Consider the following 22,427-nt stretch of genomic DNA (forward strand, 5'->3'; position numbering starts at 1 on the left):
AGAATAAAAAGAAATGGCATTGACAAAACTATGGACACCCAAGACTTAATATTTGGTAGCATAGACGTTGGACAAAATAACTGCAGTCATACGCTTCCTATAGCCATGAATGAGCTTCCTAAACCTCTCTACTGGCAGTTTGGCCCACTCTTCTTGTACAAACTGCTCCAGTTCTCCCAGATTTGAAGGGTGCCTTCTCCCAACTGCTGTTTTCAGATCTTCCCCACAGCTGTTCAATGGGATTTATATCTGGACTCATTGCTGGCCATTTCAGAACAGTCCAGCATTTTGTCTTGAACCATTCCTGGGTGCTTGTTAAAGTGTGTTTGGGGTCATTGTCCTGCTGCAAGACCCAAGACCTTTGGCGGAGACACAGCTTTCTGACACTGAGTTGAACATGCGCTCCAAAATGCCTTGGTAATCTCTTGATTTCATGATGCCATGCACACGTTCAAGGCACCCAGTGCCAGGGGCAGCACAGCAACCCCAAAACATCACTGAACCTCCTCCATGTTTGACTGTAGGGAAGGTGTTCTTTTCTTTGAAGGCTTCATTTTGTTTTCTGAAAACATAGAGATGATGGGCTTTACCAAAAAGCTCTAATTTGGTCTCATCTGTCCGCAGGACATTCTCCCAGAAGGATTTTGGCTTGTTCAGGTGTTTTGGAAAACTCCAGTCGGGCTTTCTCAGTAGTGGGGTGCTCCTGGGTCTCCTCCCATCGAACCCCCTTTCATTGAGTTGGTGACAGATGGTGCAAGTTGAAACTGTTGTACCTTGTGTCTGAAGGTCAGCTTGAATCTGTTTGGCAGTTGATCGAGGTGCTTTCTCCACCATTCAAACAATCCTTCGGTGCATCTTCGATCAAGTTTTCTCTTGCGGCCACATCCTGGGAGTTTGGCTGCAGTGTCACGGGCCTTAAACTTCCTGATAACATTGCGTACAGTGGACACATGAACAAGCTATCTGGAGATGGACCTCTAGCCTTGAGATTGTCCATGCTTGGCTACAATCTTGTGTCTGACCTCCTCAGACAATTCTCTGGTTTTCTTTCTTTTCTCCATTCTCATTGTGGTACACACAGTGACGCAAAACAGCAGAATGACTCTTTTCTCTATTCAAACTGGTTGAATGAGTGATTTTTGTATTGCAGGCACCTGCACCTCACCACAGGTGAGTTCAATTCCAAAGTAAAGGAGAAACACCTGCTTGAAATATAATTATTTCTAACAACTTCCAAAAGGTGCCAATAATATTGTCCGGGCCATTTTAGGATTTGTGTGTGGAATAAGCTAAGATTTCGTAATTTTTTCAACTTTTTTGTTTTGTTCCACTGCAAACCAATGAAATACAGATGTGGATACCAAAATATATTTTTATTTCAACAATTTTCTGGAAGAAATGGTGCATTATTTGAAAAAAGTGCAAGGGTGCCAATACTTTTGGCCACGATTGTATATATGTGTATATATGTATGTGTGTACATGTGTGTACCTGTGTATGTATGTGTGTATATGTGTGTGTGTATGTGTGTGTGTGTGTGTGTGTGTGTGTTTGTGTGTGTGTGTATGTATGTATGTATGTATGTATGTATGTATGTATATATATATATATGTATGTGCAACTATGCCTGGTGTTGGCTTAGCGGTTAGTGTGCCGGCTTGGGATCCTCAGATACTGGGTTTGAATCTGGTTGATCACTGAATTAACGCCAGGGGGGTTGACTCAGCCTATCATCCCTCCGAGTTCGGCAAATTGAGTACCAGTTCACTGGTAATTCCCTTTGTGTTGCAAGAGGCGACTAACAGGGTTGGCGCCAGGAAGGGCATCTGGCCATAAAACATTGCTTCAAAAAAAGGAGACCACGGTGTACGAAAAAGGCCAACCCCTGCTCTGCTTGGAAAAAATGACCTCTAAAGGTGGTTCATATATATATATATATATATATATATATATATATATATATATATATATATATATGCAACTCCAAGCAGTGAGTGGTGAAAGTGCCCACACCGAGTCCCATACAGTCCTTGCTGCTTGGTACTGGAAGGAATAAGTGCCGCCTGCCACGCAGAACATTATCTCCTGCTTCACTAAAAACAATCCACAGTCATTACTGGGTTCAGTCGGGTTTAAATGATTATATAACTATGTCATTCACCGACCTGAGTTGAACGCTGTGGCGTCGCCGCCACAGCCACAGGCAAACAGTGTTTCAGAAGTGAGGTTCGGCTAGGTAGTTTGAATGTGGGATCAATGGTGAGGAGAGGGGTACATGCGGTTGAGGTGATGCAGAGAAGGAGGTTGGAAATGTTGTGTGTGCAGGAGACCAGATGAAATAGAGACAAGGCGAGGAGGTTGGAAGGAGGAACCAAGTTGTTGCATGTGGGTGGGGATGGAAGGAGTAATGGCAAAGGAATAATAGTGTTGGAAGAGCTCAGCAAGCAGGTGGTCAGAGTGGAAAGGTGGGAGGGATGGATGGTTATGGCATGGGTCTGGTGATACAGAGGCAAATGGTGTGTGTTATGTGTCAGTATAAAGGCCACAAACAGGAAGGACTGGGGTAGAGATGAAGGAATTCAGAGACACACTGGAGAGGATGATGGGAATGGTTGAACTGGAGGTGATGCTCTGCATTGCGGGGGACTTTAATGTGCATGTCGGAGTGCAGAGCCAGATGAAGAGGAATGTGTTGGTAAATTTGGTTGGGGAACAAGGAAAAGGGAGGGACAAGAGCTGGTGGCAAGGAATGGGATTGTCATAGCTGGTTCATTCCTTCAAAAGTGGGACAGACACATGATTAACTATACTGGTCAACTTTGACAAAAGGAAACAAGCTACAAAAACATGTTTGGCTACTTGCTTCCTTTTGACATGGCAGCTAAAGCAAAAATAAGAACCATATTAGAAAATCTATGCGCCAGTAGATGCCACTTGCTTCCATGATGTGATTGGGCTACTTAACTAATTTTTCTCAGGTACAGTATGTCACTTGGTTCCTTTTGTCAAAGGTGGGCAGTATAGGAGTAGACAGCACATACTAGTACTGGATATGGTGGTGGTAAGGAAGCGACAGTTGTGAAGGGTTAGGGATTGTAAGGCAGTTGTGGGAGAGCATGTTACCAGCCAGCACAAGCCTGTGGTGTTTGTGGTGATGATGAAGAAAAGGGGGGAGGTTAAGAGCAGGGGTCAGAGGTTATTCGTTTGGGGAAGTGTCGGGGAAACGTCGCCGTAGAGTACAAGAAGAGGTTGACGGCCAGGTATGAGCAACTTAGCGAAGAAGCGGAGGGTTTGGAGGAGTGGAAGAAGTATGGAGAGGCATCTAGGGGAATTGCAGAAGTTTTATGTGGAAGGACGTCAGGAAAAGGTGCGTCGTCGAGGGATAGAAACGAGGTATGGTGGACAGAGGAAGCAGCAAAGGCAGTTGGTGAAAATAAGGAGGTTTGGAAGAGGATAGAGAGGATCAAGGATGGAGTGTGACAACTGGATGTGGGGTTGCTGCAAGGAGAGCTGTGTATAAGGCAAGGAACTATATGGAAGAGGAGGTGCACAACAAGTTGGACGACGACGGTGGGAGGAAGATGATCTATAAATTGGCTCATGACAGGGATGAGGATAGGAAGGACATGAAAGGGAGGTGCTGATTAAAGATGGTGGCAGGAGGCTAGTGACAGAAATGGGGGCAGTATTGAAGGCGCAGAAGGATATTTCAAGAAGCTATTGGATCAGGAAGGAAGCAATCGGGAATCGGGAAGAAATGGGGAAGGTGAGCTAGAGTTACCGAGTTATGTGGAGGGAGTTGGTGGAGATCACGAAAGTGTTCGTGCAGACGGCATTGAAGAGGATGAAGGAGGGAAGAGCGCCAGGCATTGGTGAGGTGCGTACAGAGATGATAATTGCAGCAGGAGAAGTCGGAGTGAGTTGGATGACAAGGCTGTTGAATGTATTTTTGAGAGAGGGTTAGATTCCAGAGGATTGGAAGACAGGGTTAGTTGTGCCAATGGAAGGGGAATGGTGATTTTCAAGATCTGGGGAAGTACAGGGGCATTACGCTCCTAAGTTATGTCATCAAGGTGCTGGAGAGGATTCTGGATGGGAGGATAAGGAAGAGTGTGGAGATTGAGATCGGAGAAGAGCAGCAGGGGTTTAGAAAATGTAGGGGAAAGACGGATGGGATGTTCATGCTGAGACAGCTGGTGGAGAAGAGGTTGGAGGTGCAAGGTGAAATGGCATTGGGATTTGTGGATCTGGAGAAGGCCTATGACACTGTCCCAAGAGAGATGGTGATGGAGATACTGAGATGGATGGGAGTACCAGAGGCAGAAGTTATGTTGGTGGAAGGGATATACAAGGGAGAAAAGAAGGGAAGAGTTTTGGTTGGTCCTCGGATGTCTGATGTGTTCTGTGTGAACATTGGTTTAAGGCAGGGAAGAGCTCTCAGCCCACTCATATTTATCATGGCGATGGAGCTGGTAAGCAAGAAGGCAAACATGAGGGGTGGTATCGGCAGCATGTTGTATGCGGATGATCTGGCAGTTGTGGTGGAGAGTGGGTGGGAGATGCAGGAAGTACTGAGGGAGTGGAAGGAGGAATTTGGGAAGCATGGGCTGAAGATGAGTGTGGAAAAGACTGACGTGATGTGGGTAGGGCAGCAGAGAAAATCAATGAATATCAGGTTAGAGGGAAAGGAGATCAGACAAAGAAATAGGTTTGAGTATCTGGGGGGAATAGTGACTGGGGATGGTTTGTCCGAGACAGAGATACGGAGGAGGATTCAGGTGGGCGCAAATCTGTGGAGAAGGGTGAGGGTGCAATGGCAGACAGAAATATTTCAAGGACAATGAAAAGAAAGGTGTTGATGCCGTGCGTAAGGCCAGCCTATCTTTACAGTCTGGAGATGGTAACACTTACAGAGAGACAAAAACAGAGGCTGTAGGTTTAGGTTTGCGAGACCAACTGGGTCAGGAGGATTGCGGAAGTGAAGAGGGTGGATAGAAGGAGAATGGATGAAGTGAGGGAGGAGATTGGTGCACAGATGAGCTTGACGGGGAGATTGGTGAAGTGCCGACTGAGATGGGCTGGACACTTGGTGCAGATGGGGAAAGAAAGAATGGCAAAGAGAGCGGATAGGTTGAAGGAGCAAGGTAGGAAGAAAAGAGGTAGATCACAGTTGATGGGAAGATTGTGTGAAGAGGGATTTCAGTAAGGTTGGGGTGGTTGGAGAGTGGAGAGAGATGGCTGAGGACAAAAGGGAATGGAGGAGTTTTGTGGTCAAGGCAGGGCATAAGAAGAAGTGCAGAAGAGTGTTTTGTGGTTTATATTTTTTGGAGCGACGAGGGAAAAAGGACTAAGCTGAAGGATCAGAAGTAACAATACCTGGGATAAAAGGATGAAAAAACAGAGGCAGATGTACAACCCAACTAGCACTAGCAGGCCGGAGTTTACCAGAGACATAAACTCGACCAGTCAACACAATAAGATACAGTTTGACACAGAAAATTGGATGAAAAACACGACCAGCAAAACAGGAATTAAAATAAAACAGTAAAACTCAACATATTTGGTCCTGGAACCACAGCTTTGATGAACTGGAAGGAGGAGCTGCCAATTGGACGTCCATGTACAGCAAACCCCAGACTCCCAGAAGGCATTTGATAAAGTACCACATAAGATGCTGTTAATTAAGGTTGAGGCTTGTGGAGTCTTTGGTAGAAGAGCAAACTAAATTGAGAACTAACTTAGAGATGGAAGCATAGAGTGGTCGTCAATGGGAGGATGTCTAACTGTGACGTAAGTAATTGAGTACCTCATGGACCGGCACTTAAGACTACTGTTGTTTATAATTCAGCGCAATGATTTGGATCGGGTTGAAAAGAGTAGTCCTTCAAAATATTGCATAAGACACAAAGCTTAGAAATGAGGTATATAGCAAGGTATTGGATATGGGCAGGGTAACAAAAATCACCAGGACTAACTACTACTACTACTACTGTTACCTTTGCGGCCCAAATGATCTCACCTTATTGTGGGGTTGCCAGAAGGGGGAGGTTTGTCTCATGCTGGCCGTGCCCGACGGTCATCTGGAACCGAGTTGGGTAGGAATTTGGAATTTGCGCAGTGTGCTCGTAATAACTCCTCTACTCTTTACTACCGGCGTGAGATGTTCAACATGGACCAGTTGAATGTGAGCAGACGAGACACTCAGCGTACGTTCGGCCATGAGATGGCACACTTTGTGATGCAATGCCCGAGCTGTCTGTGAAGCAACGATCGAGGTTTATAGTCGTGCCAAGAATTTCGACCAGACTAGACAGCTCAAATATAAAAGTGTTACCTGTGTACTATCCTGTCGGACTCCAGGAATAATGCTACATAATGTAAGGGGAGGTTTTGAGGCGTATCATGCAGCAGCAATATGCAGGGTGCGGTTGGTCTCATTGATCTACCAAATTAATTTCAGGACCAGATAGACGAAGCTCTAAGCAGAGGCTGAGCAATACTAGACTTTTTACTTTAGGAAGGGGGTGATTATTTAATCTCATGGAAATGTTTGAAATAATGAAGGGCAGAGATGGAGGATAACAGGATGGACAGTGACGGGACCAGCGGCCACGGCCTTAGCGTAAAGTAGAGGAGAGTGAGGATGCTAGAGGTCTTTCACTCAGAGAGAACTTAATTTGCATGGATAGTCTTTCTGGAAAGGTAGTAGCAGCAGAGACAGTGGATCGATTTAAAATGTAATGGGATAGGTACCGAGAAGCAATGGGAATAGAGGAGTGCAGTGGTACAGGGACAGAGTCAGAAACGGAGGGTAGACTGGAATTAAGTTGGGTGGTATGTGCGTTGTGTGGATGTTGTGCTGTATAGGTATCTTGGGATACTGATTTTTCTGAGTTGTGGGTGCTGTCAAATGTCAACGTGTAGTGTGTGTGTGTGTGTGTGTGTGTGTGTGTGTGTGTGTGTGTGTGTGTGTGCAACCCTCACCTAACTGTCCTCCCCCACCCTTTCCCTCCTTAAAAAAAATAAAAGAAATCCCCCCATGTTGTGTTTGTTGATAGCCTGCCAGTGGTGTACCGATTGGCTTCCCCCTTCCCATCAGGTTTATGTCTGATTGGATTGGATTTGTGGTGGGGGCTTTGGTGATGGGTTTGGGGTTGGGTGTGTTTGATTAAGCCACAGGCATGAAGGACCTATTGTCCTCCTCCTCCTACTGTGTCCAAATTTCCTTGTACAGTATTTTTTTGTATTAACAAACTCCAGAATCAGACACACTGTCTTTGTATTTTAGTCTAAGTTCTAGAGCTTAGATAATGATGAACTTTTGTTCTTCACTTTACAAATACCCAGAAATTTAGCAATGGTATAGAGACACATCCCAAACGGACTTTTTGCCAACAACAACAACAACAACAACAACAACAACAACAACAATCAGCATTTGACTGCACAGATCAAAGGATGCACTGTAATTCCATTTTATCTAAACTTCAAGACAGATCTTAAAAAGTCGAGGCACTTCACAAGATCAAACCTCTTCAGGCCTTTTCTCGGACATCAGGAATGCTGTCACATGGATCAAAAGGGAGTTCATTTGAAAACATCTTGCTCATTTGCTCTGAATGACTTTTGTGCAGTTTACTTCAATAACTTGAGAGATGATCACTTTAATCTTTGTGCATATCATAGTTAATCGTTTGTCTTATACTGTAGCAAAAGGGGTACTTCCTGTTCTCTGCATGGAGGTGATACTTCCTGGTTTGGTGGCATGACCCGCCAGAGTAAAAGTGAAGCCCGCATGAAGTCAGGCACGCGTCTCAGAATAAGAGGCCTCGCTGCGAGCAGACCATCGTCAACAAATGGGTGCAGAATGTTCCAGCCGCAATACTTTTCGAGGCCTGTAATTTCGAAATGATGAGCAATCTGCCTCAAAATTAGCACGGACGTGCAGGAGGGCGGACGAGGCGCCGACCGGGTATTGGAAACACGCTGGACCGTTTACGAGGCATGTTTCCAAGCCGCTGCCACACTTTCACTGCGGATGGAAGGATGCGCGGCCTGAAGCTCTCTCCTTCCAGGGCATTCTCGCATTATTTTGTCAGCAGTGATTCTGCCCCAGTTCGGAGAGCCGTCAAAGCTGCAGATTTCAAATAAAATGCGAACCGTCTCAAACCAAATCTGTTTTTGATTCACCCCTTGCAGGCTTGCTCTGACAGACTCCTCTTTTTGCCTGGGTACCTCAATGGTTATGGAAGATGGTTCAGCATTTTCATAGCATTTTCAAGCTGCGCAGCTAATTGCGCCATTATGTTGAAAGGCAGTTGCTTGGAGCTACCACAGGTAAGGTTCACAGCTCACTCCCTCGAGGGCAACACACCGCTATGGTTTGGCCAAAGCAATGAAAGCCGAAGCAAAACTAATGGCGAAAGAATATGGCAGCTCAAAATAAATAGGATGACAAACTGGGATTCAAAGGACACTGGAATCGACGATTGAAGGTCATGGTGCAAACATGGCCACATCGAGCGGTGTGCAAGGTGGGATAGTGTAGGCATTAATGCTGCGACTCGCCTCCATGACTTCTCACGTTTACTCAGAATCCTTTTCTTCTTTTATGCTTTAGAAATCTGTCAGGCCTCAAGGAACGACCATGTGGCTCGATAAACTTCGAGTGAACAAGTGAAGTTTGGAGTTGCGTCAAAGGTAGACCAAATGGGGGCAGGGGAGCCCGGTTATCCGTCATCCGTGAAGTTTCTGGAGCTTCATTAACCAGCCGGCTGGGTTTTTAACGACAATATGATGGTAACATTGACATTCTCCTGAAACAAGCCAAGGTTGCAGAAGCTGGGACCACAAGCACTTAATACTGCTACTTCCAGGTGGATTCAAACTCCGCGACCTCTGAGATGAGAGCGAAGTGGGAAAGGGTGATGGCCAAAAACAATCAAACAAGCAAATAAAATGGCGATCTTTTCTCAAGGACTTTTATGGGGCTGATCTTCAGTGCATTAGATTGAACTGCATCCGTCGATATTTGTGGTCCGCACTTTACTGTCGAACAAGGAAAAGACTTTCCAAGCACTTGAACAAACCTCTTGTGCTTCTCACCAGGCATGCTCAACGGCTGCTGCGGCTAAAAGCTTGCGGTCATATTTCTGTCTCATAGATTTATCTGCCTTTAAATAAAGGTTAAGATGCTCGGAGCTTTTCAAGTAACGTCTAATGTTAACATTGGCTCACTTTTGGTCCATCTATTATTAAGTTCCATCGCCTGCTTTAAGACAAGGCTGCCGAGTTCCGATGCCCCTGTCAAAACCGTACCATGCTGCTGCAAAAAAAAAAAAAAAAAAAATCTGCTTGGCTTGTAATTGCAGCTCATCGGTCAGTCCAATTTAAATTCAAAATTGCATTAAAATGCAGGTGGCAATTAACCAGTTTTGGTGTTTTATGGACAGCGTTAACAATTATAGGGCGCGCTGCTCAAATTTACGGACATCAATATCGGTGGCAACCATAACTGAACCACTATGGGAGCAGAGTTATGCACAAAAATTAGGATGCCCTTTATTTTGCACTGAGATTCTCCCGCAAAACGGTGCGTTCGTTCGTAATTAAAGGAGAAAGTATGAGCAAGGGGGAGAAACAAAAATGGTGCTGCTATTCCCATGTTAAAAAGTGGATTCTTGTTCCAGGGAAGAAAGTTGCAGAACCATTTCTAGGTATGGTCAACAATTCGGATAGCGGCAGGAATATCACGCAAACGTTAGAAAAGCAAAAGACAACGAAAAGGGCTACGGTCAACACAAACACATTTCATATTGCATTGTAATTTATCACTGGGTACAGAGAATAAAATTGTGCTTGTAGTTCGAGAATATGATGCAGCTACACACACTGGTAGAAAATACATTTTGAATTCTAATAGAAACAGGAAAGAGCAATCAGAGATTGCAGACCCTCGCCAGCACGTGTTTGTGTGGTGTTTATTAGCTGCTGTCTTTATGCGGTTTATTGATGACGGTAGATTTATGTTCAATCCAATGTGGCTGCCGAACCACGTGACCAATTTTGTCAATTGAATTGACGTCGTCAATTTAATTCTGCTGTACAATCTTTGTTGAGATCATGCTCAAGGAATTTCAAACTGATCGGATCAAGCGTTCTACTTGTCTAATTATGACATCATAATGAAGGCACCGATTATATCATTATAAATATATGTTGTTCCCCGTGTGGAGTTCTTTACCATGAGCCACGTTTCATTTTTTTCATGGAGCGGTTTCGGAGATATAGAGGTGCAAAGTTTTTCGGTTTTTCCAAAATGGCGCCTGTACCACGTGACCTATGACATCTAATTACCATAAAAAATTATACAGGAGGATTACAGTGAACATTTATTGTCAATCGGACCAATGAATGAAAATGAATGAATGAATGAATGATCGTTTTCAGGCCCTTTTCCCCCAAAGTGGGGGTTACCCTTGCGGGCCCCATGACAATCATGGTTCCCTGTTTGAGGCAATGTTTTTATGGCCGGATGCCCTTCCTGATGCCAACCCTTAGTCGCCTCTTACGATGCGCAGGGAGGTTGCAGAGAAAAGCATATTCATGTTCTGTGCAGACAAACAGACATATAGACAGACAGACAAACAAACGGACCCAAATGCAATACCCTCTCCTCTGGCGATCTTTTCACAAATTTCGATGAAATATTCGATCTTTCTCTGACAAATGGACACACTTTCTAAGAAGTAAGGTGTGATGACGTCACAATGATGCGCTGCTTTTATGACATCACGCCAATGCATATGGAAAAAATTAATAAACAGGTCATTCATTCATTCATTCATCTTGTATGCAGCCTGTGACTGATGGTTGGAACCTTGCTGGCCAGCGATGCAGTGACCTCTGTAGGTTAGGGCAGGAATTTGTAATTTGATCAGGGTGCCGGCGATAGCTCGCCTACTCTTCGCGAAGGACACTGTGGGATCTTTAAGGTCCACCAATGAATGCTGACAGAAAGGAAAATCGGGTTAACATCCATATAAGAGATGGCACACATATTGATGGATCACCCTGCCTGCAAGGCACCAGGATAACAGTTTGCAGCCGGGTTGGTATTCAAACCTAAGCTAGACCGCTCAGAGGTGAGTGTGCATACCTCTAAGCCATCCTGCCTCACCTACAAGTTGGTCAAAAGATAAAAGTGCATCAGAATTTGGTGATATTGTTAGAACCTGGTTGACGTCGGGGATGCGTTCCTGAAAGGTGCGACAAAATATTGAAACGACGTAAATCAAAGCAATTTTTCACATAAGAATTAATGGAATACAGGAGGGATGGGAGGGGGGAGGTGGAAGGATGTGTTCCTAACATTATCACTTCACCTATTATATTACACTTTGCCGATGATATTATCCCATTTTTTGGAAAGTGACAGCTATATTCAAAACATTGTCCGGGCCATTTTAGGATTTCTGTGTGGAATAAGCTAAGATTTATGAATTTTTATTGCCTTTTTTGTTTTGTTCCACTACAAACCAAATAAATACAAATGTGGATACCAAAAGATTTTTGAATTTCAACAATTTTCTGGAAGAAATGGCGCATTATTTGAAAAAAGTGCAAGGGTGCCAATATTTTTGGCCACGATTGTATTTGAATTGTTGGTTTAAGGGGTGTAGAGCAGTAAGAAGAACAGATAAGTTAGCAATGGCTCGCTTCCCAAAGCCCTTCCTAATTTATTTCATAGGCTAATTAAGTGTGTCGGTAAGTGTTAAGGCTGGAACGGTAACGCCTGCATTGAACCTTGCAGGAGCTATGCTTCCGGGGGGGGGGAGGGAGGGGGGGGGATGTTACGTTTGTGGGGGTTGTGTTGGTTTTAGTATGCTCTGAGGGTTACGGAGAAGAAGAACCCATCTCGATGTACATAAGCAGGGTAAATGTTCAGGTTAAGAGTGTTTGCATGTCGCCATAAGGAGGGTGGTTTTGTGCCAATTCATTATACGGCTTATGATTAAAATTCCCCTGTACGTGATTGCCTCCCTGTGATTTTTCCCTAATGTTCTTATCAAACTCAGCTGGCCAGGCAATGGAATCATTCGCTCACAATGCCGCCAGTACAGTATTTGCCAATGGACAAGTAAGCCCCGATGTCATCCGAACATCCACGAACAGAGATTAGACTCCGCCCCCCCGACGACTCGTAACGAGGAGACCACGCCCCGGCCTTCGTGATTGGGGAAGGCGTGATGGGATGATTGAGTAGCGCCTGTGATTGGACAGAGTATGTCGTCAGTGGTCGAACATTCGAGAGCTGAAGGGAAAGGGATGCTGTCTTGCCATTTTGCTCTCTTATTTGTGCTGGTGTTTGTTGGAGGCAGTCGCATTCTCTCTTTGTTGTGGCTTGGTCGTGGGCGGTGGTGCATCTTTAGCTCGTGTGCGCTTGTGGGGAAGAGACTGAAAAAGAGAGGTTCGGGTTGTTAGGGTTAGGGTTAGGGTTAGCCCTCGGTAGAATTCTTCAAGTTAGCCCCCGGTCTACAAGCCCTCGGTTGAACTGAAAAGCTGAGTGCCGGCCAATTACTAAATCACTTTATTTTCTTTTATTTCTCCCTGGATCTGCAACTGAGTCTGCCTGGAGGGTCCCTCACCTTAGCCTGTTATTATTAGTTTTTACCTCAACCTTTTTATTGTCTTTGCATTTTTTTCATTAAATTATTATTTGTTGAATTTTACTTTTCTTGTCTTGTTTCGTTTCTTTGTTTGTGGGTTCGGATTAATCCATTGTCGGCCGTCCGATCAGGTAAGGCGGTGCTTATCGCTCCCAGTAAGGTGCAGCAGTAGCTGTATGGGCCACCTTACTGGCGGTTCCCCACTGATGGTATGAAGTCGCATTATGACTGATATAAAAACCGAAAGGTTTTCAGAGTCACAAGTGTATGGAAGGGCTCACTGCGTTGCCCCGATGAAGCCCCAACAAGGGCGAAACCAGTAACTGTGAGTTTTGCATACACTTGTGACAGTATCTGAATTTAACATCCATAATGACGCACTGCTAGATGACTCCTCCGGAGCTTGGCAGGCAATGCGGACATTCTGGCGATGACGTCATGATGTTCGCTCATTAGGTTGGAGAACCAAAATTACAGATACTAATATATATGTATGTGTGTATATACAGTGTGTATATATATATATTATATATATATATATATATATATATATATGTACATATACAGTATATATGTACTGTATATCTATTTATATAAAGCAGTAAAGTATGTTTGTTTGTTTGTTTGTCCTCTTATAACTCGAGAACTACTCATCGCAGAGCAAAACCAAAGGCATATTCGGAATCAGTACGTCTCAGAGCAACGACAGCACACCTTAAAATTAAAAAAACTTCGCGTTTTAAAATTATGACGTCATCAGCATATTTCGGAACGTTAATTTTTCAACTTCATATTCGGAATCAGTACGTCCCAGAGAAACTTCGTAACGTTAATTTTTCAACTTCATCCGATTGACATGGGACCAACGGCATGTGACAGAGAGTGAAACATTTATTTGACCACAATGACGTCGGACTTCCGGGTTCGGAATGCGGGACCAATGCCATTTGACAGGGAATAAAAAATAAATGCGACATTCAATTGACGACAATGACTTCCGACTTGACTCCCCCCTCCCCCTCTCCTCCCCCCTCCACCCTGGCATGCGCCCTCCCGGCGGCGAACGAGTTTGCTCGCCTGCTCACGGAGTTCCCGGCCCTCACGCGGCCGATGTTTTCGGCCGTCGCGGTACGACATGGGATCGAGCACCACATACCAACCACGGGCCCGCCGGTCTATGCCAGAGCCCGCCGCCTCGACCCAGCCAAGCTCGCCATGGCCAAAGCCGAGTTCGACGCTTTGGAACACCTCGGCATCGTGCGGCGCTCCGATAGCGCGTGGGCTTCGCCACTGCACATCGTCCCAAAGCCAGGGGGCGGCTGGCGCCCATGTGGCGACTACCGCCGCCTTAACGACGCTACCACCCCCGACAGGTATCCGATCCCGCACATCCAAGACTTCTCCGCCCGTCTGGCAGGACGGGTCATTTTTTCAAAAATCGATCTCATACGGGGATATCACCAGGTACCTGTCAGGGCGGCTGACGTCCCTAAAATGGCCGTCATCACGCCGTTCGGCTTATTCGAATTCCTACGGATGCCGTTTGGCCTCAAGAACGCGGCTCAGGCGTTCCAGCGCTTGATGGACGGCGTGCTGCGTGACCTGCCGTTCCTCTTCATTTACCTGGACGACATCCTCGTCGCCAGCACGTCCCGGGCCGAGCACCTCCTCCACCTCCGAACACTGTTCGGGCGCCTCAGCGAGCACGGCCTCATCGTCAACCAGGCCAAATGCCACTTCGGCACGACGGCCGTTGATTTTTGGGCCACCACATCACCAAGAACGGGGCCGTGCCACTGCCAACCAAGGTCGAGGCCATCACCACGTTTCCGCGTCCCCGCTCCATAAAGGCCCTGCAGGAATTCCTGGGAATGGTGAATTTCTATCACCGCTTCGTGCCCCGCGCTGCTCAACTCATGCGGCCCCTCTACGAAGCCCTCCGGGGCAAGCCGGCCAAGCACGACATCGTCTGGTCCGCAGCAATGGACGCGGCCTTGCAAAGCTCAAAGCGGGCCCTCGCCGACGCAATACTGCTCGCTCACCCGGTGCTCAACGCTGCCATCCCCCTCACCACGGATGCCCCCGACTACACGGTGGGCGCCGTACATGAGCAATGGGTGAACAGGGTTTGGCAGCCACTCGCTTTTTTCAGCCGGCAGCTCCGGCCGAACGAGCTCAAATACAGCACGTTTGACCATGAGCTCCTCGGTCTACACCTGGCCGTTCGCCATTTCCGCCACCTCCTGGAGTGCCGACCCTTCACGGCGTTTGTCGACCACAAGCCGTTGGTTTACGCAATGGCCAAGGTCACGGAGCCGTGGTCGGCCCGCCAACAGCGCCACCTCTCCGCCGTGTCGGAGTTTACCACGGACATCCGGCACGTCGCCGGCAAAAACAACGCCGTGGCCGACTGTCTTTCTCAGGCCAGCGCGAACGCGGTCCACCTCGGCGTGGACTTCACGCTTATGGCGGCGGATCAAACCACCGACACCACGGTGCAAGCCCTCCGGGCGGCGGACACGGGCCTCCGCCTGGCCGACATCCCCTTCGCGGACACTGTCCTGCTCTGCGACGTCTCCCAAGGCCAGCCTCGCCCCATCGTGCCCGTCACCTGGCAACGCCGCATCTTCGCCTCCCTCCACGGCCTTTCCCACCCGGGCCGGAAAGCTTCCCAGAAGCTGGTGTTGGCGCGATTCGTCTGGCACGGCCTTCGACGGGACGTCCACGATTGGACCAGCACCTGCACAGCCTGCCAACAGGCCAAGGTCCACCGACACACCCAGGCCCCGCTGGCACCTTTCACCGTGCCCGAACGACGTTTCGACCACGTCAACGTGGATCTGGTGGGCCCCCTCCCCCCATCACGGGGGTTCACACACCTGCTCACCATGGTGGACAGGACCACCAGGTGGCCGGAGGCCGTTCCCCTCGTCTCCACCACCACCGCCGACGTGGTGCAGGCTTTCATCGCCACCTGGGTCGCCCGCTTCGGCGCACATCTCGTCAGATCGCGGACCGCAGTTCACCTCCGAGCTGTGGGGCACGGTCGCCCGCAACCTGGGGGTCAAGCTCCACCGTACTACGGCCTACCACCCCCAAGCCAACGGGGTGTGCGAGCGATTCCACCGCTCCATGAAGGCCGCGCTCATGGCCGGCCTTCAAGACGGCGGTTGGGCCGACCGGCTGCCGTGGGTCCTTTTGGGCCTCCGCACGGCCCCCAAGGAGGACCTCCGGGCATCCACCGCCGAGCTTGTCTACGGCCAGGCGCTACGCGTCCCGGGCGAATTCGTGCCCGACGCTACCAGTCCCTGGTCCGCAGCTCACCAGCGCTCGGACCTCCAGGAGGCCGCCCGACGGTTTGCCCCCGTGCCAACATCCCACCATGGTGACCCCCAGTCCTACGTCCCCCCAGCGCTTCGCACAGCGGAGTACGTTTTTGTGCGTCATGACGCACATCGGGGGCCACTCTGGCCGCCGTACGACGGGCCCTTCCGGGTCCTGCGACGGGACGACAAGTCGTTCGTCATCGACATCGGCGGCAGGTCGGACCGGATTGCGGTGGACCGCCTCAAGCCGGCGCATGTGGACATCAACCAACCGCCACGGTTGGCCCTTCCGCCGCGGCGAGGCCGCCCCCTGTCCACGGTGCCCCCCACTCGACCGCCCACCACCACACCGGACCCCCCCCCCACGACCCGCCAGGGGTCGCTTCGGCCGGGTCATCAGGACCCCCCTCAAATTGACCCTGCCGGTGCAAGTCGATTCTGGGGGGACGTGTGTAGCGGCTACCGCTGGGTTTACACAATCGCCTTGCACCTACCAAGGACGCGGAGCGATCACCATGCCGGGCTCGTCCAGGACGCCCGGGCAGGCCCGCGCTCAACTTGCCAGGCCTCGGCCGGGACGCCCGGGCATGCCCGGGCATGCCCGGCCACGCCCGCTCTCGACTTGCCAGGCCGCGTCCGGGACGCCCGGGCATGCCCGGGCATGCCCGCCCTCGACTTGCCAGGCCGCGGCCAGGACGCCCGGCCACGCCCCCTCTCGCCTTTCCCGGGCAAACGCTCCGGGATAATGTGTGTATATATATTGCTGCCCGATAAACGGGCTTTTCAGAGTACCCGAGTTGTTTTGTGACAATAAAGAAACTCGGACGAATTCCAGCTTTTTGTCGCGTCCATTCTTCCGATTACGTGGGAGCACAGCTCATACATATATATATATATATATATATATATATATATATATATATATATATATATATACAGTATATATATATATATATATATATATATACATACATACATACATATATATATATATATATACATACATATATATATATATATACAATTATACATATATAAATAATATATATAATCAATATAAACTATATCAAATATATATATATATATACATGTATATATATATATATATATATTTCTATAAAGCTCTTTCCAATTATTGACTTAGTGACACAAGACTCAGACTTTCAAGCAAGGGAAAAAGCTGATGAAAACTAATTTCACATATTCACCAATTTGTAACTTTTAATTGTAGTGTCTTGCAATTCGCAATAATGTAACTGGTGTTGATTACTTTGATATTTCATTATTATTTACTGTACAAAAATCCACAAAATATTACCTGCACATTTTATTTGTGTTAAGTGGATATTACTAGCACATGATAATGTAATATATGTCACGAATATACAACCTTTTAAATTTCCAAATTTATTTGATCGACTTAAAGGTAACTGTGATATTAAATTGACTTTCACAGAAATATGAATTATTATCGACCTATATTGCATCTATCTATAATTCCAGTAATCTCTGTGTGTATGTTTGTATGTTTGTATGTATGTATGTATGTATGTTTGTCTGTGACCGCTGTTTCTCGACAACTACCGGTCCGATATACTTTAAACTTGCCAGGTATATTGCTGGGGACCCGAGGATGTGCCTTTTCAAGGTTTCATATTAATCGGAGAAGTAGTTACCGAGCTATGGCGATTTCTTTACCAAACTCCGCAAGCCGTTCGCTTTGGACCAAACCATTTCATGTAAATAGAGGGGGGGGGGGGGGGGGATTGTCACCGTACTCGCAAGCCGTTCGCTTTGGACCAAACCATTTCATGTAAATAGAGGGGGGGGATTGTCACCGTACTCACAAGCCGTTCGCTTTGGACCAAACCATTTCATGTAAATAGAGGGGGGGGATTGTCACCGTACTCGCAAGCCGTTCGCTTTGGACCAAACCATTTCATGTAAATAGAGGGGGGGGGGGGGGGGATATAATTTTAGATATATATATAGTACGGGCATGCCCTAGTACTTCTAATTCCACACAAATGTTTAATGAGGAATATCACCACAAAAGTGAAAACAATGCACTTGCACTCCCATTACATTGCATTGTCTTCAACTTAAATAGCCTGTTCATTACATCTCTCAAAATAACTGATGTACGTGAGCAGTTCAAAAAGTTCTACGAACAAGACACTCAAAATTGTGCAATACGCACAAAAATGCTATAACAAGGCCACGGTATACATAAATAGTTAATACGGTACTTAAATATATTTCCATGTATTTATTACTCATCATATAAAATAATATATTGAGAAATAAACCAAGATGGAGGTGTTTGATAATTGTGAGTGTATTGTTCGTAGAACCTCTAGAACTCCCCACGTAGGTTACGAAAAATGTTCATCTTACCATTTCTAACCCAATAATCTTCCACCAAATGCAACTCTTGGCTTCCTTCTCCTCCGCTCCCCACTAACCTTCCACCTATTTTCAAGCTTCAGTACTCACTGATAACCTCCTACAATTACACGTGTAAAAATATTTATTAAGCAATGCTCCAATTGCCACCATGAAACTAATTTCATAATTTGTTCAGAAATTGCATCAAGTTAGTAATACTTCAGACACTTCCATTTGTAGAATCCCTAATTCATTTATTCATTCTATGTAGCACTTCGCTGTGGGTTTGCATTGCTTCTGGGTCCTCCCCAGAAATAATGTCCTCCAGGAATTATGGCAAAAAGTTAGACTTTTCTCCAAGGCAGCTGCACATAATGGCCTACTCTATTCAAAATATGCTGCGGAGATCTTTAACATCCACTTGTGAAGGGCAAGACAGCCGGCTTAACATCCATTCCAAAGGAGGAAGTACCGATTCATCCATCACCTCATCTCGACATCCATCAAAATTCCTCCTGTTGTTGCTCCTCTGTTGGATAGATTAAAAACTAGATGGTATTCATAGAATACTTACGCTGCACAGTCAACTTGGTGCGAGCCAAGGGCTTTTAACTTGGTGCGAGCCAACTCTTCTGATTTTGAAGGGGTTTTTTTATCATCCAATATGGCTGTCAGACAACGTGATGACATCATAAATTTATATTCTCTAATGTAATTGTTGTGTAGATCACGCTCAATAAATATCAAACTGATCAGACTAAGCATTGTCCCTGTCGAATTATGATGTCATAATTACGGCACCAATGACGTCATCGTTAACAACACCTGTTCCCCATATGGAGTAATTTACAATGAGTCACGTTTCACTTTTTTCCATGGAGCGGCTTTGGAGATAGAGGTGCAACGTTTTTTGGTTTTTCCAAGATGGCGCCTGTACCATGTGACCTATGGCATCATAATTAGCATTAAAATATTACACAGGAGGAAGGGCTCCTACGGTGAAAATTTCGTGTCAATCAGACCAAGAGTTACTGAGAAGAAAATTCATACTGATCGGATCAAGCATTGTACTTGTCGAGTTATGACATCATAATGAAGGCACTGATGACATCATCATTAACATCTTATAGCACATGGGGAGTGCTTCACAATGAGTCTTCTTTCAACTTTTTCCATTTAGTGGTTTGGGAGATCTAAAAGTGTAATGTTTTTCCAAGATAGCGTCCGTACCAGGGACCTATGATGTCATAATTATGAATAAAACAAGACCAAAAGTCTAACGGCGGCGTAGCCGGGCTTGTAAAATATTATAATCCACATACACATATGATTAGCTTTTTAAACAATCGCTAATGCTGTTTATAACATTAAACAAAGAAATTTGGAGGAGTCCTGACATCCGTGAGGAAAGTTTTACTTACAGAACTTCTAAAACTCTAACCCACAAAGATTGGGTTAATAACATGGTATAAACTAGAACGGGCACTCGGTAGAGCGCATACCTTCGCCGCAGCTACTGTTCTGTACTTGGCATGGGAGTGTAGGGAACAGAACAACAAAAATACGATTTTGACCTTTTCGTGACCTTGACCTTTGACCCGATTGCTCCCAAAATCTAATCAAATGTGTCCCGTATAATAACCAATCATCCCACCAAATTTCATGCAATTCGGTTGAATACTTTTTGAGTTATGCGAATAACATACACACACACACACAGACATACAAATAAATACACAGCGATCAAAACATAACCTTCCGCTTTTGCGAAGGTAATTAACCTGAAATTGCAGACAGAATTATTTATTTTATCTGAGAAGCTAAACGAATCTTCTTCTTCTTTAGTACCTCAAACTTTATGTGAAATGCGATCGATTTTTAAAAATCAGAATTTGAGCAAATCTGTTTCATTCGTCTGTTAATATGCCTCCCCGATTGACAAATCTGCAATTTGAATTTCATTTGAGGTTGAAATGATTGCGGGAGATCGCGTTATAGTGATGACGTCTTGGATGGACATCCTCTTCTTCAGTCGCTCATAACTTTGAGTGAAATACGATCGAGTTAAAAATAGTCAGAATTTGAGCAAATCTGTTTCCCAAAATCTAATCAAATGTGTCCCGTATAATAACCAATCATCCCACCAAATTTCATGCAATTCGGTTGAATACTTTTTGAGTTATGCGATTAACATACACACACACAGACATACAAATAAATACACAGCGATCAAAACATAACCTTCCGCTTTTGCGAAGGTAATAAAAGAGGGAAAAAACTTTTTCTGAGGTTTCCCACTGCTGATGCAATGTCGTTTAGACCACCTTATTGAACACATTACATTAGTTATTTATGCCTGTCGTTTGTGTCCTTTATTATGTCGCTAAACACAGGAAGTTTCCTTTTTGGAATGATTTTCAATTTTGTTTGACTACCAGGAATGCAGACAGACTAAAAAATTACCTTACCCCTCTGTACGCATGCACGATCGGGACAAGATTCCGTACAATTTGCCAAATTTGGAGCCAAAGTACTGCTAAACTGCAGGTTCGTGTTCCGATTCCTGTTCCGATTTGTGTTCTGCAGTGTTCAAAATATAACATTCAATTGAAATTAAGTTGTTCTTCGATCATAGACTGACATCTATAAACAGACCGACAAATTGAATGAATTGTTTTACCTCGCTTTTCGCTTCCTTACGGAGTAATAATAGCAGAAAGCTTCTCTGACGTGGCCAGGGCTTTCCGATGCCAAATGAAACCTGCCTAAAAAACCTGAAAAACAGGATTTCAGAGCATCCGAACCAGAGGGTAACCCTCAAAAAAATAGTCCAACTCGATGAATATTGAACATCGACACTGATATGCTGGGGAAAAAAGAATGAGACAGATGTGTTACATCCTGGAGGAAAGTGTCATTATGACCTATGATCCAATAATTATTTTTCTAAATGTCATATCTCTGAAAGAGCTATTTGAAACGTTATCATGGGGGATTATTTCACTCCATAATTATTTAATACAGGGAGAATGACAACATTTGAAAGTTATTATAAAAGTTCCAAGATCATAAAATCAACTCTTTACTGTTTGCCAGCATTCCCAATTATCCCCAAAAATGTAATTGGGCTGAAAAAGAAAATGAACTGAAAATGGAAGTCAAAGGTTTTTGGATGCATTCTTTTTTCCCTGTTTTGTTCTCCAAGATTGAGGTTCATGGAAGAGAAAGGTTGCATTGATAGTGGGGTTTCAGGGCAATAATTGGGCACAACTGGCAAGACAATAAACGACAAGGAAAGGAAGATATCGGGGAGGGGAGAGGAATCACTGAAGCCAGTAAGTAAGAGGGTTCGGTTAGGAAGGATTAATGGGGGTAATAAAGATATATATTGGTCAGGACGGTGGATGACATGAGGTGGTGGTGCACTGTCCACTTGAAGCCCGAGAGGGAAGGGTGCGAAATAACGGCCTCCAGAATGTGGTTCTATAGACGGGAGAAACGAGGAACAAAAGAGTTGAGGTTTGCAGTCAGCCTGGATTTTGGAAGTTTTTTTTATGGATAATCTATCTATAATTCCACTAATCTCTGTGTGTGTGTATGTTTGTTTGTGACCGCTGTTTCTCGACAAACGGGTCCGATATACTTTAAACTTGCCAGGTATATTGCTGGGGACCCGAGGATGTGCCTTTTCAAGGTTTCATATTAATCGGAGAAGTAGTTACCGAGCTATGGCGATTTCTTTACCAAGACTCCGCAAGCCGTTCGCTTTGGACCAAACCATTTCATGTAAATAGAGGGGGGGGGGGATTGTCACCGTACTCGCAAGCCGTTCGCTTTGGACCAAACCATTTCATGTAAATAGAGGGGGGGGGGGATTGTCACCGTACTCGCAAGCCGTTCGCTTTGGACCAAACCATTTCATGTAAATAGAGGGGGGGGATTGTCACCGTACTCGCAAGCCGTTCGCTTTGGACCAAACCATTTCATGTAAATAGAGGGGGGGGGGGGGATATAATTTTAGATATATATATAGTACGGGCATGCC

At 45.8% G+C, this 22,427-nt stretch overlaps 1 protein-coding gene across 1 annotated transcript in view; it reads right to left on the reverse strand.

The window, feature by feature from the left end:
* LOC137429679 (teashirt homolog 3) overlaps positions 1-22,427 on the reverse strand; it is a 337,996-nt gene that overhangs the window by 6,107 nt on the left and 309,462 nt on the right. The window lies entirely within an intron of this gene.

Source organism: Myxine glutinosa, chromosome 6 (genome assembly GCF_964187855.1).
Source record: "Myxine glutinosa chromosome 6, kmMyxGlut1.1, whole genome shotgun sequence".
NCBI classification, from domain to species: Eukaryota; Metazoa; Chordata; class Myxini; order Myxiniformes; family Myxinidae; genus Myxine; species Myxine glutinosa.